Genomic DNA, 16221 nt, shown 5'->3' with positions numbered 1-16221 from the left:
ACTTCAACTCAAAATTAACACTGATGTATTCACAATATTGAAATGTTGTCAGCTCTTTGGGAAAACTGAGAAGTTATCCACCAACATAGTTTACAAAAGTTAGGTATAACTTTTTAAAGATTACTGTAGTTCTTTGGTTTATTTTTCAGTGTATATTTATTTATCTACAACATGATGTCAAATGTGAATATGAATTGGTTAAAGCTAATCTGGATGGACTCAGACTATACATGTGCGCTGAGTGACTTTAACAACAGTGATTTTAATATTATACACCTTTAATTTACATGGAAAATCCTGAATATTAACTATTTTAAGGGTGCCTATTCACTTCTTTGTTTTGGTATAGTATGGGCATTACTGAAAGTATACACTTCCCTTTAAACTAAATTCTAAATTAGAAAATGATGATTTTATGAGAACAGTCCTTAGTAAAAACTTTGTAGAGTGTTAATTTAAGCCTGAACTTGCTTTGGTGGGGTAAAGCAAGTTTTTGGAGTGATTCTTTTGTTCCAAGAGAAACTAAGTTTGTTGATGGGACTAGACTGAGGCAGTAGTTTTTATATAAAAATGTTTATCATGGATATAAACATCACCTGTGTTCTAGAAAAAATGTTAACAATAATTTAATGAATATGCCAGGTTTGCCAGGTTTGTATTTTTGCTTTATATAAAATGCCCTCAAATTTAAATGTAATTGCCATGTAGGAGTAAATCCACATCTCTGGAATTTCCATCAGTTGGCATTATGAGTACCAAGAAACCTAATACTCCCTCAAGTAATGTTATGCCTGAAAAGTGCACATGGAAGTTGGTTTTGATGTATGCCTCACAATTTAAAAAGCACACTTAAGACGACCTATAAGTAGGTTACCACTTTCAATACCTCCTAAATTGATCCAATATAGAAATCTGGATCGGTGTTAGAAATGAATATTCACAGTTTATCTTCCCAGCCTTGTCATTAGTTTCATATGTTTGCTGTTAGCTGATTTGTAAGCTTCACAGATGAATTCAAATCTAAACATAATTCTACTATAGCATAATATTAAGCAGGCAGTTTTCCCACATCTGAGAACATCAGTGTTAATCTAGTTGTGATGTTTTGAGACTTCACAGCTTAAATCCCTTATAGCACTAATGAATCCATAGCTCAGCGTTGTGGAAAAAGGCTTCAGAGAAGAGATATTGTTGCTGTAATAATCCAATTAAGGAACCGTTTCAGGAATTGTTGGAAGGTGGGTGATTGATTCTGTAGTAACTATGCTTCAGTTGCCGTGCAGTATGTCCAGAAACAATCCATTTCAAGTTCTGAACATTTGGTTTAGAACACTTGTTTGATGAATATTCAGCTAAACACTTGGATACAAGCTCTTGCCAGAAGATCAAATCTCTGCCATTTATCTTGGAATGTTTCTGAAGACGTTCTACTCCTTCTGTTAATTCTATACACTTCTGTGCTTGGATCTCCAATGCAATGATAGACAATGCTAACACAGAAGGCTTTGCTTTAGAAAATATAATTCTACAGTGGCACGCCTAAGTTGAGCTTCTAGTCTTTCAAAATTGAGATTATTTCTCCTTCCACATGGCATGTTCTCTTGAACGAGTGAATAATAGAGTTGCAGAAATTGAAAGGCAGTAGTAGCTTTGACTTTCCAACACAACTTTTCCAATATAATCTTTTCCATTCTCATCAAGTCTGAAACTGTGAACCTATCCTGGCTTATATGGATCAAGTCAGTTGCCAATGGGACATTCCTTTCCTCTTCAGTTGATTTTATGGCCAAATAAAAGCAGCTCAGTCCAACACATACAAGGTGCTTGGGCTGAACCTTCATTTTGGACAGGAATTTGTCCAGTAGATTTACTGCTAGAGAAAATGTCCCTGTATCAAAGCCAAAGAACTGAGTTAAACTTAGAAGATCTTTTACTTCAAAGTCCCTTAGCCTTGCAGTCATTCTGAGGCCATTATCATGTGCAGACTCAATTAGTCTCAAGCCACAGACCTTTGGCTGACATCTAGACTCCTGTTACAAAAGGGCATTCAGCTGGTGTAGCAGTTTCGGTTGTTGTCAGGACCTCTGTCATCTCGATCGTAATAGTGGCTCCTCAGCGGTAACCACCCTCCCCGGGCCTGCTCGCACCTCACTGTACAATATCAGATGCGAGAGGCCTACGAGCCTTGGGAACTCGAGGGCATGAGGGGACAGGCCTGGGGAGGGGGAGCCGTCCTCAGCGGAGTTCCCTGCAGTGCCGCCTAGACGAAACCACTTGCTGCCTGGGTTGGCTCGGAGAAAAGCTCAACCAATAATATCTTAATATAAAATATCTGATGTTAGTATTTCCTTGATTGTATCATAATTTATTTGTTTGCTTATTTTCCCAAGCCAAACTGTATCCAGTGTTATTAAAGATACTGTTCATAAACAATCATGGTATTCCAGGCAGGACATGGGCAGACAGTTGTTAACAATATACAACAATTTTCAAATTCTCTTCTTCACTGGACTGCCAAAATCAGAAGGCCAGTGTAAAACCCAGCGAAGTCTCCATTTGATGCCCTGAACAGGGAAAGTTTAGAATGAGGGTTGACATTACGCATTTAGCATGTTGTTTGACAACTTTTTATGAGCTGACCCTGATTTACAAGAAATGAAATAAAAATGGCAGAATTATCTGTTTGAAGATCTACAACCTAAACAAGGACTTGCTGCTCTTTCACGATATGCCATCTCAGGGGCATCACTGAAAAGTCCAAACTGCCTGACTTTCTGGTAATTTTTTTGTGTCAGTTCCCAACAGATTTCAGGGAATCAAGTCTATGCTGAAAACTGAGAAGGAGAAGTGGACATGAGGACATGAAAACAAATTTTAATTTTTCCATACCACGAGGCATTTCTGCCAAGGTTGCTAATGTGTATCAACATCAGGGAATCCAATATCCTGGAAGTAAAGATGAAGTCTTTCAAAACTGGAGGGAAACGTGTTTTTCTCCTGTGTTAATCCAGCTTGGAGACATTATATTAGTGACATTTGCCCCTTCCCCCAAAAACAACATTAATTGTTCTGTGTGCTGACAACATAGCTTAAGAAAATAAAGTAAAACAAAATTCTGCATTTTTATAAAACTTGATGAAAGGTAGTATTTCAAACTATACAGTTACCAGAAGTACACAGTTACAAAAATGCACACACTTCACTTGGCATCTCCAGCATCTTTGGCTTTCTGTGCCTGGTCTGTTTTGGCATCTCCGTTTTCTGCAAGGTTATTCCCATCCTTGCCAGTATCAGCTTTCCCCCTTTTCCCTTTGGGTACCTTTTATCCCTTCTTTGCATGGGCCTTTTAAAGTTTGGGTTCTGGCTTTGGAGGTGGAGGTTTAGCAAATAACATTACAGATCTTCCCTGTCATCTTTTACCTTGGCTTTATCTCCTTTAGCATCCCTTTCAGCCTTTCTCTTGGGTATGGTGACAGCGGTGGTGGGACATAGGTGCTCGATGCAGGGGTGCAGCAGAATGTGGGCTTTGGTTGGTCCAGGGGTCATTCTTGTCTCTTCTCACTGGTCTCATAATTTATTTATTTTTTATTTTTTTAAATTTATTAATTAAAAAAAATTTAACAAATGAACTAAAACATTAATATGTGATTATTCTGTTCTACATATATAATCAGTAATTCACGATATCATCACTTAGTTGCATATTCATCATTCCTAAGAACATTTGCATCAATTCAGAAAAAGAAATAAAAAGACAAACAAAAAAGAAAGAAAACGAAAACAGAAAAAAAAAATTATACATACCATACCCCTTATCCCTCGCCTTCATTGATCACTAGCATTTCAAACTAAATTTATTTGAACATTTGTTCCCCCCATTTATTTTTATTTCATATGTTCTACTCATCTGTTGACAAGGTAGATAAAAGGAGCATCAGACACAAGGTTTTTGCAATCACACAGTCACATTGTGAAAGCTATATCATTATTCAATGATCATCAAGAAGCATGGCTACTGGAACACAGCTCTACATTTTCAGGCAGTTCCCTCCAGCCTCTCCATTACATCTTGGATAACAAGGTGATATCTACTTAATGCGTAAGAATAACCTCCAGGATAACCTCTCAACTCTGGAATCCCTCAGCCATTGACACTTTGTCTCATTTCACTCTTCCCCCTTTTGGTCGAGAAGGTTTTCTCAATCCCTTAATGCTGAGTCTCAGCTCATTCTAGGGTTTTTCTTAATCCCTTTATGCTGAGTCTCAGCTCATTCTAGGATTTCTCTCCCACGTTGTCAGGGAGGTCCACACCCCTGGGAGTCATGTCCCATGTAGACAGGTGGAGGGTGGTGAGTTTGCTTGTTGTGTTGTCTGGAGAGAGAGGCCACATCTGAGCAACAAAAGAGGCTCTCTTTGGGGTGACTCTTAGGCCTAAATTTTAAGTAGGCTTGACCTATCCTTTGTGGGGTTAAGTTTCATATGAACAAACCCCAAGACTGGGGGCTCAGCCTGTAGCTTTGGTTGTCCACACTGCTTGTGAGAATATCAAGAATTTGACTTGGGGAAGTTGAATTTCTCCCTATTCTCAACATTCTCTGAAGGGGACTTTGCAAATACTTTTCCACTCACTGATTGAATCACTCTAGGATTCATCAGGGCCTCACTCTGGAAAAACTAATAAAATCTCATGTCCTACCTGAGATTCCAAGTACTTATGGTGTTCAATCAAGCTATCTACATAAGTTATATTAGGAAATGCACTAGTCAAAATATAAATTTTGTACCCAATAAACATTTTTTGCTTTAGTCTGACACTGAAATGAGATTTTAAAATATTAATTACCATCTATTTTCAGCACCCTGCAGTAATGACATTCCTTTGTTCTTCCTCATGCAAAAACATCTTTTAAATTTGCACATTTAGTCACCGTCTTTATTGTCTATCTTTTGTTCTGATTTCCTTTGTGCCCTCAGCCCTCCTTCCTCTATCATTCTCGCGTTCAGCTTCATTCAGTGTTTTAACATAATTGTATTACAGTTAGGTAGTATTGTGCTGTCCATTTCTGAGTTTTTACATTCAGTCCTGTTGCACAATCTGTATCCCTTCAGCTCCAATTACCAATATCTTTTGGTTGCAGTTGTAAATGGAATTCTTTTCTTGATTTCTCCCTCAGATTGTTCATTAGTAGTATATAGAAACACTACAGATTTTTGAGTGTTGATCTTGTAACTGCCACTTTGTTGTACTCATTTATTAGCTCAAGTAGTTTTGCTGTGGATTTTTCGGGGTTTTTGACATATAATATTATATCATCTGCAAACAGTGATAGTTTTACTTCTTCCTTTCCAATATTGATGCCTTATGTTTCTTTTTCTTGTCTAATTGCTCTGGCTAGAACTTCCAACACAGTGTTGAATAACAGTGGTGATAGTGGACATCCTTGTCTTGTTCCTGATCTTAGGGGGAAAGTTTTCAGTTTTTCCCCATTGAGGAGGATATTAGTTGTGGGTTTTTGTGTATACCCTTTATCATTTTAAGGAAGTTCCCTTCTATTCCTATCCTTTGAAGTTTGTTTTCAACAGGAAAGGATGTTGAATTTTGTCAAATGCGGTTTTTCTGCTTTGATTTGTTGATATGGTGTATTACATTAATTGATTTTCTTATGTTGAACCATCCTTGCATATCTGGGATGAATCCTACTTGGTCATGATGTGTAATTCTTTTAATGTGTTGCTGGATTCAATTTGCTAGAATTTTGTTGAGGATTTTTGCATCTATATTCATTAGAGAGATTGGTCTGTAGTTTTCTTTTTTTGTAATATCTTTGTCTGGCTTTGGTAAGAGGGCGATGTTGGCCTCATAGAATGAGTTAGGTAGCTTTCCCTCCTCTTCAATTTTTTTGAAGTGTTTGAGCAGGATTGGTAGTAATTCTTTCTGGAATGTTTGGTGGAATTCACATGTGAAGCAGTTTGGTTCTGGACTGCTCATTTTGGGGAGCTTCTTAATGACTGATTCAATTTCTTTACTTGTGATTGGTTTTTTGAGGTTGTCTGTTTCTTCTCGAGTCAAAGTTGTTTGTTTGTGCCTTTCTAGGAAGTTGTCCATTTCATCTACATTGTTGTGTTTATTAGCATAAAGTTGTTCATAATATCCTGTCAATACTTCCTTTATTTCTGTGGGGTCAGTGGTTATGTCTCCTCTTCCATTTCTGGTCTTATTTATTTGCATCCTCTCTCTTCTTCTTTGTCAATCTTGCTAAGGGTCCATCAATCTTATTGATTTTCTCATAGAACCAGCTTCTGGTTTTGTGGATTTTCTCAATTGTTTTCATGTTCTCAATTTCATTTATTTCTGCTCTAATCTTTGTTATTTCTTTCCTTTTGCTTGCTTTGGGGTTAGTTTACTGTTCTTTCTCTAGTTCTTCCAAGTGAGCAGTTAATTCCTCGATTTTTGCCCTTTCTTCTTTTCTGATATAGGCAATTAGGGCAATAAATTTCCCTCTTAGCACTGCCTTTGCTGCATCCCATAAGTTTTGATAGGTTGTGTTTTCATTTTCATTTGCCTTGGGATATTTACTGATTTCTCTTGTAATTTCTTCCTTGACCCACTGGTTGTTTAAGAGTGTGTTGTTGAGCCTCCACATATTTGTGAATTTTCTGGCACTCTGCCTGTTACTGATTTTCAATTTCATTCCTTGATGATCTGGGAAAGTCTTTTTTATGATTTCACTCTATTTAAATTTATAGAGACTTGCTTTGTGACCCAGCATATGGTCCATCTTTGAGGATGATCCATGAGCACTTGAGTAAAAGTTGTATCCTGTTGTTGTAGGGTGTAATGTTCTATAAGTGTCTGTTAAATCTTGCTCATTTATTGTATTATTCAAATTCTCTATTTCTTTATTGATCCTCTGTCTAGATGCTCTGTCCATCGATGAGAGTGTGGGATTGAAGACTCCAGCTACTATGGTAGATGTGTCCATTTCTCTTTTCAGTGTTTGCCTCAGGGATTGTAGAGCATTCTGGCTCTGTACATAATTATTTATGATTGTTATGTCTTCTTGTTGAATTGTTCCGTTTATTAATACATAGTGTCCTTCTTTGTCTCTTTTAAGTGTTTTACATTTGAAGTCTAATTTGTTGGATATTAGTGTAGGTACTCCTGCTCTTTTCTGGTTGTTAGTTGCATGAAATATCTTTTCCCAACCTTTCACTTTCAACCTATGTTTATCTTTGGGTCTAAGATGTGTTTCCTGTAGACAGCATATATATGGGTCCTGTTTTTAATCCATGCTGCCAGTCTATGTCTTTTGATTGGGGAGTTTAATCCATTAACATTTAGTGTTATTACTGTATGGGTAGTACTTTCTTCTCCCATTTTCCTTTTGGATTTTATATGTCATATCTAATTTTCCTTCTTTTTACCTTTACTCATAGTCTTCCTTTCTACACTCTTCTCCACACCTCTGTGTTCTCTCTTTTCATATCTGTCTCTAGTGCTCCCTTTAGTATTTCTTGCAGAGCTGATCTCTTGGTCACAAATTGTCTCAGTGATTTTTTTGCCTGAAAACATTTTAATTTCTCTGTCATTTTTGAAGGACAGTTTTGCTGGATATAGAATTCTTGGTTGGCAGTTTTTCTCTTTTAGTAATTTAAATATATCATCCCACTGTCTTATCGCCTCCATGATTTCTGCTGAGAAATCTACACATAGTCTTATTGGGTTTCCCTTGTATGTAGTAGATTGCTTTTCTCTTGCTGCTTTCAAGATTCTTTCTTTCTCCTTGACCACATTGTGATTAGTAAGTGTCTTGGAGTACATCTATGTGGATCTATTCTCTTTGGGTACGTTGCACTTCTTGGAGCTGTGATTTTAAGTGTTTCGTAAGAGTTGGGAAATTATCAGTGATAATTTCTTCCATTAGTTTTTCTCCTCCTTTTCCCTTCTCTTCTCCTTCTGGGACACTCACAACACGAATATTCATGTGCTTCATATTGTCATTCAATTCCCTGAGTCCCTGCTCATATTTTTCCATTTTTTCCCCTATAGTTTCTGTTTCTTGTCGGATTTCAGATGTTCCCGTCCTGCAGTTCAGAAATCCTATGTTCTGTCTCTCGAAATCTATCATTGTAGGTTTCCATTGTTTTTTTCATCTCTTCTACTGTTGCCTTTCATTTCCATAAGTTCTGTGATTTGTTTTTTCAGACTTTCAGTATCTTCTTTTTGTTCATTCCCTGCTTCTTTATATCCTCCCTCAATTCATCGATTTGGTTTTTGATGAGGTTTTCCATGTCTGTTCGTATATTCTGAATTAATTGTTTCAACTCCTGTGTCTCATTTGAATTGTTGGTTTGTTCCTTTGATTGGGCATATATTCATTCAATTTTCCTGGTATGATTTGTTTTTTTTTTTTTTTTTTTTTTTTTTTTGCTGTTGTCTAGGTATTTAATTACCTTAACTAATTTATTCTGGAGATTGCTTTCACTTCTTTTACCTAGTGTTTTCTTGCTGGATGAATTTGTTGTCTATCTGTTCTTTGACATTCAGTTCAGCGTTTTCTGGTCCTCTAGCTTAGATTTTGTTTAACAGAGGATAATTTTTCAGTTCTTGTTTCTTGCCCTTCTAGTATGGTGCCTTTTCCCCCCCACCCTTAGGAGGGTCTACTTAGGTATTATAGACCCCAGCCGGGTTTTCCTAGGTCAAACTGGCCTCCTATCAGGAGGAAAGAGTCACCTACATTGGTTTTTCCCTAAGGGTGAGACCCAGCAAGTTGAAAGACTTTCCTGCAAAGTCTCTGGACTCTGTTTTTTTATCCTCCCCAATATGTGGTGCCTGTCTACCTGTGGGTCCCACCAGCATAAGATGATGCAGTACCTTTAACTTTGGCAGACTCTCCCTGCTGGGGGCGTGGTGGAGACAGGAGAGGTTGTAGACTGGTTTTAATGGCTTCAAATTCCCAAGCCCTGGTGTCTGACTTCCTTGAGGGAGGGATTCCACCTGAGTTGGGCTTCACCCCTCCCCTGGAGAAGGCACAGGTTCCAGACAAGCCCTCAAACGAGCTTGTTTCTGCCTATGCCTGGGGCAGTTGCAGCCTGAGAAGTCCTGCCGCTGAATCCAAAGGCAGTCAAGCCTTTGTAGAAACACAACCACAAAAACCTGTTTCCTTTTTTTTTTTTTTTTCCTTTTTTCTGTCAGCCCTGCCCCCTTGGTGCTGGGGCAAAAATGAGCAACCTCCACTGTGACTAGATTCACCTGAGCTGGGGGCCTATTTTTAGTAGCCAGAATTTGTTAATTAATGCCACAATTGGTGTTTGGTTGAGCTCAGCCCCTGAGCTGCTGTTAAAGTCTCTTTCCTTTCCCCTCTGGGAAGCAGCTGTTGGGGAGGGGCGCTGGCCGCCACTGCTTGGGGAACTCATGGGTCTGGGGACGCTCACAGCCGATCTGGGTGGTCCAGACTGGGGTACGCTGTGTGTCTGGTCATTGACGTGGCACCTGGAGCTGTTCTGTACTGTTTCTGGTTATTTAGTAATTGTTCTGGAGGTGAACTAAAATGTGCACTTTACTAAGCCGCCATATTGGCCTTCCATGATAAAGACGTTTGATGATCCATAATTTATTTTTAACAGCTGATATGTTTGAGACAGGATTCATAGGAGATATATACATTGTAGTTGACCAGTATGTGTTTTATTAAAACCATTTTTTTATTAGAGACATTGTAGGTTTACAGAATAATCATGCATAAAATACAGCATTCCCATACACCACCCTACCGCCAACATTTATATCAATGTGGGAAATTTGTCCCAATTGATGATAACACTTTTTTTGTAATTTTACTATTTTAACAGTAGTTACATTTATTACAATTGATGAAAGATTATGAAGTAATAATATAACTTTTGTCCGTAGTTTAGGAGCTTTTTTCCCCATGTTTCTGACCTATTATTATTTTTCATTTTTATTTCGTTACTTATCTACCCATACATTGGATAAAGGGAGTGTTAGTCACAAAGTTTTTACATTCATATGGTCACACGATAAAAGCTCTGAAGTTGTACAGCCATTATCAAGGATCAGGGTTGCTGGATTACAGTTAAACAATTTCAAGTATTTCCTTCTGGCAATTCTAATTGAGTCAGTAGTTACAGTCATTTGTTAAATCCTACCTCCTCCTTCTCAAGATTGATCACTCTTTCAATCTTCAGGGATTGAAAATCCCTGAAGTTGGGTAATGACCAACTTCTTTATGTTGTAAAGGGGTGTTGACCTTATGGGATAGAGGAATGAAACTTGTTAATGTTCTTGGAGACATTATATCTTTGAAGTCACTTAATCAGAAAGATTTCTCCTCCCTCTCTTTTTCTCTGCAATTTATTTGTTGAAGAAATAGAATCATCTGACTGTAGAGTTTCCCACTATTGGCTGGTCACGTTAGGGACCACTGATGATCAGTGTCTAGATTCCTTACTTTATTAGGACTTACTTTCTTGTTTGATATGATGTTCCAAGATCATGTTTTACTTTTCTTTTCCTAAATTTGTATCAGCCATTGCCCCAAATTCCTACATCATTTTATGGTGAAATGGTGTTTCGAGTTCACAGTCTGTGAGTGTAAGGAATACTCATTATTTTGGCAGTTTTTGTGGACAAGTCTGGCAAATAAAGGTTTGTTTTTTTTTTTTTTTAGAAAAATAAATCCAAAGTATGTTTCAATATTTCCAACTCAGAGTTAGCATTATAGGTTTTTTATGTAACCTCTTCAATCTTATGGAGGTCAATATTTTTCACATTACAAAAGTAATATGTACTTGTGTGCACGTTTGATTGTTAGCTTCAACATGTCTTCTCATAAGACTTTTTTTTTTAAACTCTCATCTCTGCTTACATATATTTACATTTTTTTCTTTTTTTATTAATCAAAAAAAAGAAAAGAAATTAACACAACATTTAGAAATCATTCCATTCTACATATGCACTCAGTAATTCTTAGTATCATCACATAGATGTATGATCATCATTTCTTAGTACATTTGCATCGATTTAGGAAAAGAACTCGCAAAACAGCAGAAAAAGATACAGAATGTTAATATAGAGAATTAAAATAATAATAATAATAATAATATATATATATAAAAGGAAAAAGAAAAAACAACAACAAAAGATACAAACAAACAAACAAACAAAAAACTATAGTTCAGGTGTAGCTTCATTCAGTGTTTTAACATAGTTACATTACAATTAGGTATTATTGTGCTGTCCATTTTTGAGTTTTTGTATCTAGTCCTGTTGCACAGTCTGTATCCCTTCAGCTCCAAATACACATATATCTTACCCTGTTTCTAACTCCTCTGTTACCAATGATATATTCCAAGTTGATTCTCGAATGTCGGTTCAATCAGTGGGACCATACAGTATTTGTCCTTTAGTTTTTGGCTAGACTCACTCAGCATAATGTTCTCTAGGTCCATCCATGTTATTACATGCTTCATAAGTTTAGTCTGTCTTAAAGCTGCATAATATTCCATCGTAGGTATACGCCACAGTTTGTTTAGCCACTCGTCTGTTGATGGACATTTTGGCTGTTTCCATCTCTTTGCAATTGTAAATAATGCTGCTATAAACACTGGTGTGCAAATGTCCGTCTGTGTCTTTGCCCTTAAGTCCTTTAAGTAGATACCTAGCAGTGGTATTGCTGCGTCGTAATCCATTCTGCCAGTCTGTGTCTTTTGATTGGGGAATTCAGTCCATTAACTTTCAGTGTTATTACTGTTTGGATAATATTTTCCTCTACCATTTTGGCTTTTGTATTATATATATCATATCTGATTTTCCTTCTTTCTACACTCTTCTCCATACCTCTCTCTTCTGTCTTTTCGTATCTGACTCTAGTGCTCCCTTTAGTATTTCTTGCAGAGCTGGTCTCTTGGTCACAAATTCTCTCAGTGACTTTTTGTGTATAAATGTTTTAATTTCTCCTTCATTTTTGAAGGACAATTTTGCTGGATATAGGAGTCTTGGTTGGCAGTTTTTCTCTTTTAGTAATTTAAATATATCATCCCACTGTCTTCTAGCTTCCATGGTTTCTGCTGAGAAATCTACACATAGTCTTATTGGGTTTCCCTTGTATGTGACAGATTGTTTTTCTCTTGCTGCTTTCAAGATCCTCTCTTTCTCTTTGACCTCTGACATTCTAACTAGTAAGTGTCTTGGAGAACGCCTATTTGGGTCTATTCTCTTTGGGGTGCGCTGCACTTCTTGGATCTGTAAATTTAGATCTTTCATAAGAGTTGGGAAATTTTCAGTGATAATTTCTTCCATTAGTTTTTCTCCTCCTTTTCCCTTCTCTTCTCCTTCTGGGACACCCACAACACGTATATTTGTGCGGTTCATATTGTCCTTGAGTTCCCTGATACCCTGTTCAAATTTCTCCATTCTTTTCCCTATAGTTTCTGTTTCTTTTTGGAATTCAGATGTTCCATCCTCCAGTTCACTAATTGTAGCTTCTGTCTCTTTAAATCTACCATTGTAGGTATCCATTGTTTTTTCCATCTTTTCTACTTTGTCCTTCACTCCCATAAGTTCTGTGATTTGTTTTTTCAGATTTTCTATTTCTTCTTTTTGTTCAGCCCATGTCTTCTTCATGTCCTCCCTCAATTTATTGATTTGGTTTTTGAAGAGGTTTTCCATTTCTGTTCGTATATTCAGCATTAGTTGTCTCAGCTCCTGTATCTCATTTGAACTATTGGTTTGTTCCTTTGACTGGGCCATATCTTCAATTTTCCGAGCGTGATCCGTTATTTTCTGCTGGTGTCTGGGCATTTGATCAGATTTCCCTGGGTGTGGGACCCGGCTGGTTGAAAGGTTTTTCTGTGAAATCTCTGGGCTCTGTTTTTCTTTTCCTGCCCAGTAGGTGGCGCTCGTGGCGCTCGTCTGTCTGCGGGTCCCACCAGTAAAAGATGCTGTGGCTCCTTTAACTTGCCAATCCGAATCTCGCAGTCGGCCTGGGAAACCGCGCGTGGAGTGGGGGTCGCCGGCCACCACGGCTTGGGGGAGTGCCGGTCCAAATTGCCCAGCTGGCCCGAGACGCCAAGCATGGCGGGAGGGCCCCGCTATCCAACGTTCCCAGTCGGACCGGGAAGCCACGTGTGTGGAAGGGACCCCGGTCGCCAGCCGCCCCGGCCTGGGAAAGCACGCGCCCCTCGGGTATCTCACCGCAGCGGATTCTCCCTGCCCGTTCAGCCGTTCCAGAATGGGGTACGCTGTCTTTTTGGTCTCTGTCGTGGCTTCAGGAGCTGTTTCGTATTGTTTCTGTTTCTTTAGTTGCTGTTCTGGAGGAGGAACTAAGACCCGTGCATCTTACTAAGCCGCCGTCTTCTCCGGAAGTCCTCATAAGACTTTTAAAATCAAGTGCTTCCTAGCTAAGAAACAAAAACAGAATCATCCCATTCCTCAGTGGATTTGAATGAAAACAGGCAATAAAATCAAGTTCAACTCCAAGATTGAGACATTGGAGAAGAACTAAGCTGGGTCTTAGGGAATCATACATGATGGCACACATGTTAATGCTGTACTACATTCACTAGCACCTTCAAGCTGAAAAAATCACCTTTCTGAGCAGTTGGACTTATAGGCAGAAAACCTGGGTTTTCCTTGTTTTTATGCTTCTGTATAAATAAGTTTGTTCAGTAATAAATATGTGAGACCATTTATTTGAAAAAAATGTAATATGTACTCATTGTAAGAAATTTAAATAACTCAGAAATATGTAATGTAAAAGATGAATATAATGAGCTACTCCAGAATCATTAGCTAACCACTGAAAACAATTTAAAGACTTGTTAAAAGTGTTTTAAAATCCTATGTCAATATAGAACTTGGTTTAGACAGCATTGAAGCTAGGGTGAAAAATTAAGGATTGATTTTTCTTTTTTTGAGGGTAAAGGAAAAAAAGATAAATTAGAGGCTATTCCTTACGTGAAATGAGGATTCTTATTCATTTTTAGATATGTTTTTTTGAAGTGATGCTGTATTACATGGTTCAAAATTCCAGGGATACAATAAGATAAGTAGAAAAAGATCAAATGAGCAGAAGGAAGGAAATAACAAAGATTAGAGCAGAGATAAATAAAGAATTAAAAAACAATAAGATCTACAAAAGTTGGTTCTTTAAAAAGATAAATAAAATTGACAAAACTTTAGCTAGACTAACGAAGAAACAAAGGAGAAAGTATACAAATAACTAAAATCAGAAATTGAAGGGAGAGTGGGTTCTGGTTGGAGGAGAGGCTGGCCCTCCAGATGTCTCACAAGGGTGTGAGTATGAACGGGGAAAAAAAGCACAACTGATCTTCCCCACAGAAAGTTGATTCTTTGTCAACATGGAGAGCTGTCCTTTGTATTTGGGAACGGCAGATCTGGGGACTCATTACCTGTCAAGAGTTTTGTAAACCAATTCCGCAAATTCCTATTCCATTGCTCTCGTCCCCCATCTCTCTTTCGAACTTGTCTTTCTGATGGCATTCGGGAGGCAAATAAAGAACTTCATGAAAAACTACTCAGATGCTGAAATAAAAGTCAGGGAATCTACTTCTGATGACAGTTGGGGTCCTTCAAGTTCTCTGATGATAGATATCAGTGACCTTACTTTCAACACAATTTCCCTATCAGAGATTATGAATATGCTATGGCAGAGACTTGAGTGACCGTGGGAAGAATTGGCGCCATGTATATAAAACCCTTATGCTGGTGGATTATCTCATCAAGAATGGATCAAAGAAGGTTATTCAGCATTGCAGAGAGGGCTTCTGTAAACTTCAAACCTTAAAGAATTTCAGCACATAGATGAATCAAGAAAAGACCAAGGTAGTGATTACAGAAGTTTATACGGTGTGCCAATATAAATTAAGAGTTTGGGATGGATCATTTTAAAACAGCAGCTGGGGAGAAGATTTCTAAAATGTACTGCGGGACAGTTCTTTCCATTTTAAGCTTGGGTTCATTCCTCAGTCTTACAGAGCCATATATTTTCTTTTCTCGAAAGTGTATGTAAAACTAATGCACTTGGGTTTTGGATAAAATGATACCGTGTGGAAAATGAATTCAGTGAATAAAACAGGCATGGCAATTTGATATAATAATGTAACTAATTCATAATTATAATTAGATTGAAATTTAGTTATAAATCCAAGGAAATGTTTCCTAAGATTATAGAGTCTTCAATGATTAGATGGAAATAGTTGTATGAATACAAAAATCTAGGTCTATAAGGAGAGGAGAAGGTGAAGTAGGGAGAGAGAGGTAGAATATGAGATGATTCAATGCCTGATATTCTATAATGGTGAAAGAATTAGCATTTCTCCCCTTCTAATGTAAAATTATAATTTTTTTTTTAACATGGGCAGGCACCGGGAATTGAACCCAGGTCCTCGGGCATGGCAGGCAAGCATTCTTACCTGCTGAACCACCGTGGCCCACCCATAATTCATGTTTAGAGTGAGCAGTTTCATGAATCATGAGAAATGAATAAAATTCAGTGCAGTTTCAGTGTTAAGTATACCTTTTTAAATTTAAATTGTTTTTTTGTAATAAGCATATATATGTTGTAATTATATATCTATTGGAATTGTATTAGCCAGACATTCCATAACCCAGAATATTCTTAATAGTTTATCAGACTGTCTATAATACAGGAATATAATGAAATGTGCTTACATCTTTCCCATATTCTTCTTCAAAATGTATTGTTTAATTTTCATAGCTTTTCCCATCAGTTTACCTGGTGGTTAAGATTTTAATGAATATGGGGTTTGTATTTCTCAATCTTTTGAAAAACTATATAAATAGATTTTACTAAAGTAGATAATTACATCAACCCAATATTTACTCATTGTCATACTGGAACAAATACTTTTTTTGCTATTATAAACACATCTTTCATAGAAAAATTACTTTATGTTCTTGTATACAAAAAATAAAATATTGGTGACTGAATGGCAAAAAAAAAAAAAAAAGTAATTGAAGGGAGACATTACTGCCAACCCCACGAAATAAAAGGCACATATTAAGATACTATGAGCAACTGTAGGCCAACAAATTAGATAACCTAGATGAGGTGGACAAATTTCTAGAAACACACAAACTACCTGTACTGACTCAAAAAGAAAGAGGAGATCACAGCAAACTAAGAACTAGAAAAGAAATTGAATCAGTAAACAAAA

At 37.3% G+C, this 16221-nt stretch overlaps 1 protein-coding gene and 1 pseudogene across 5 annotated transcripts in view; one reads left to right on the top strand and one right to left on the bottom strand.

The window, feature by feature from the left end:
* Nucleotides 1–16221, top strand: part of R3HDM2 (R3H domain containing 2) — a 301698-nt gene that overhangs the window by 65236 nt on the left and 220241 nt on the right. The gene's annotated exons all lie outside the window — the stretch shown is intronic.
* Nucleotides 546–2296, bottom strand: LOC143642576 (cyclin-G1 pseudogene; annotated as a pseudogene).

The sequence above is a fragment of the Tamandua tetradactyla genome, chromosome 7 (assembly GCF_023851605.1).
Source record: "Tamandua tetradactyla isolate mTamTet1 chromosome 7, mTamTet1.pri, whole genome shotgun sequence".
Taxonomy (NCBI): domain Eukaryota; kingdom Metazoa; phylum Chordata; class Mammalia; order Pilosa; family Myrmecophagidae; genus Tamandua; species Tamandua tetradactyla.
The sequence above is the reverse complement of the archived record's forward strand: the minus strand, read 5'-3'. Positions and strand labels throughout refer to the sequence as shown.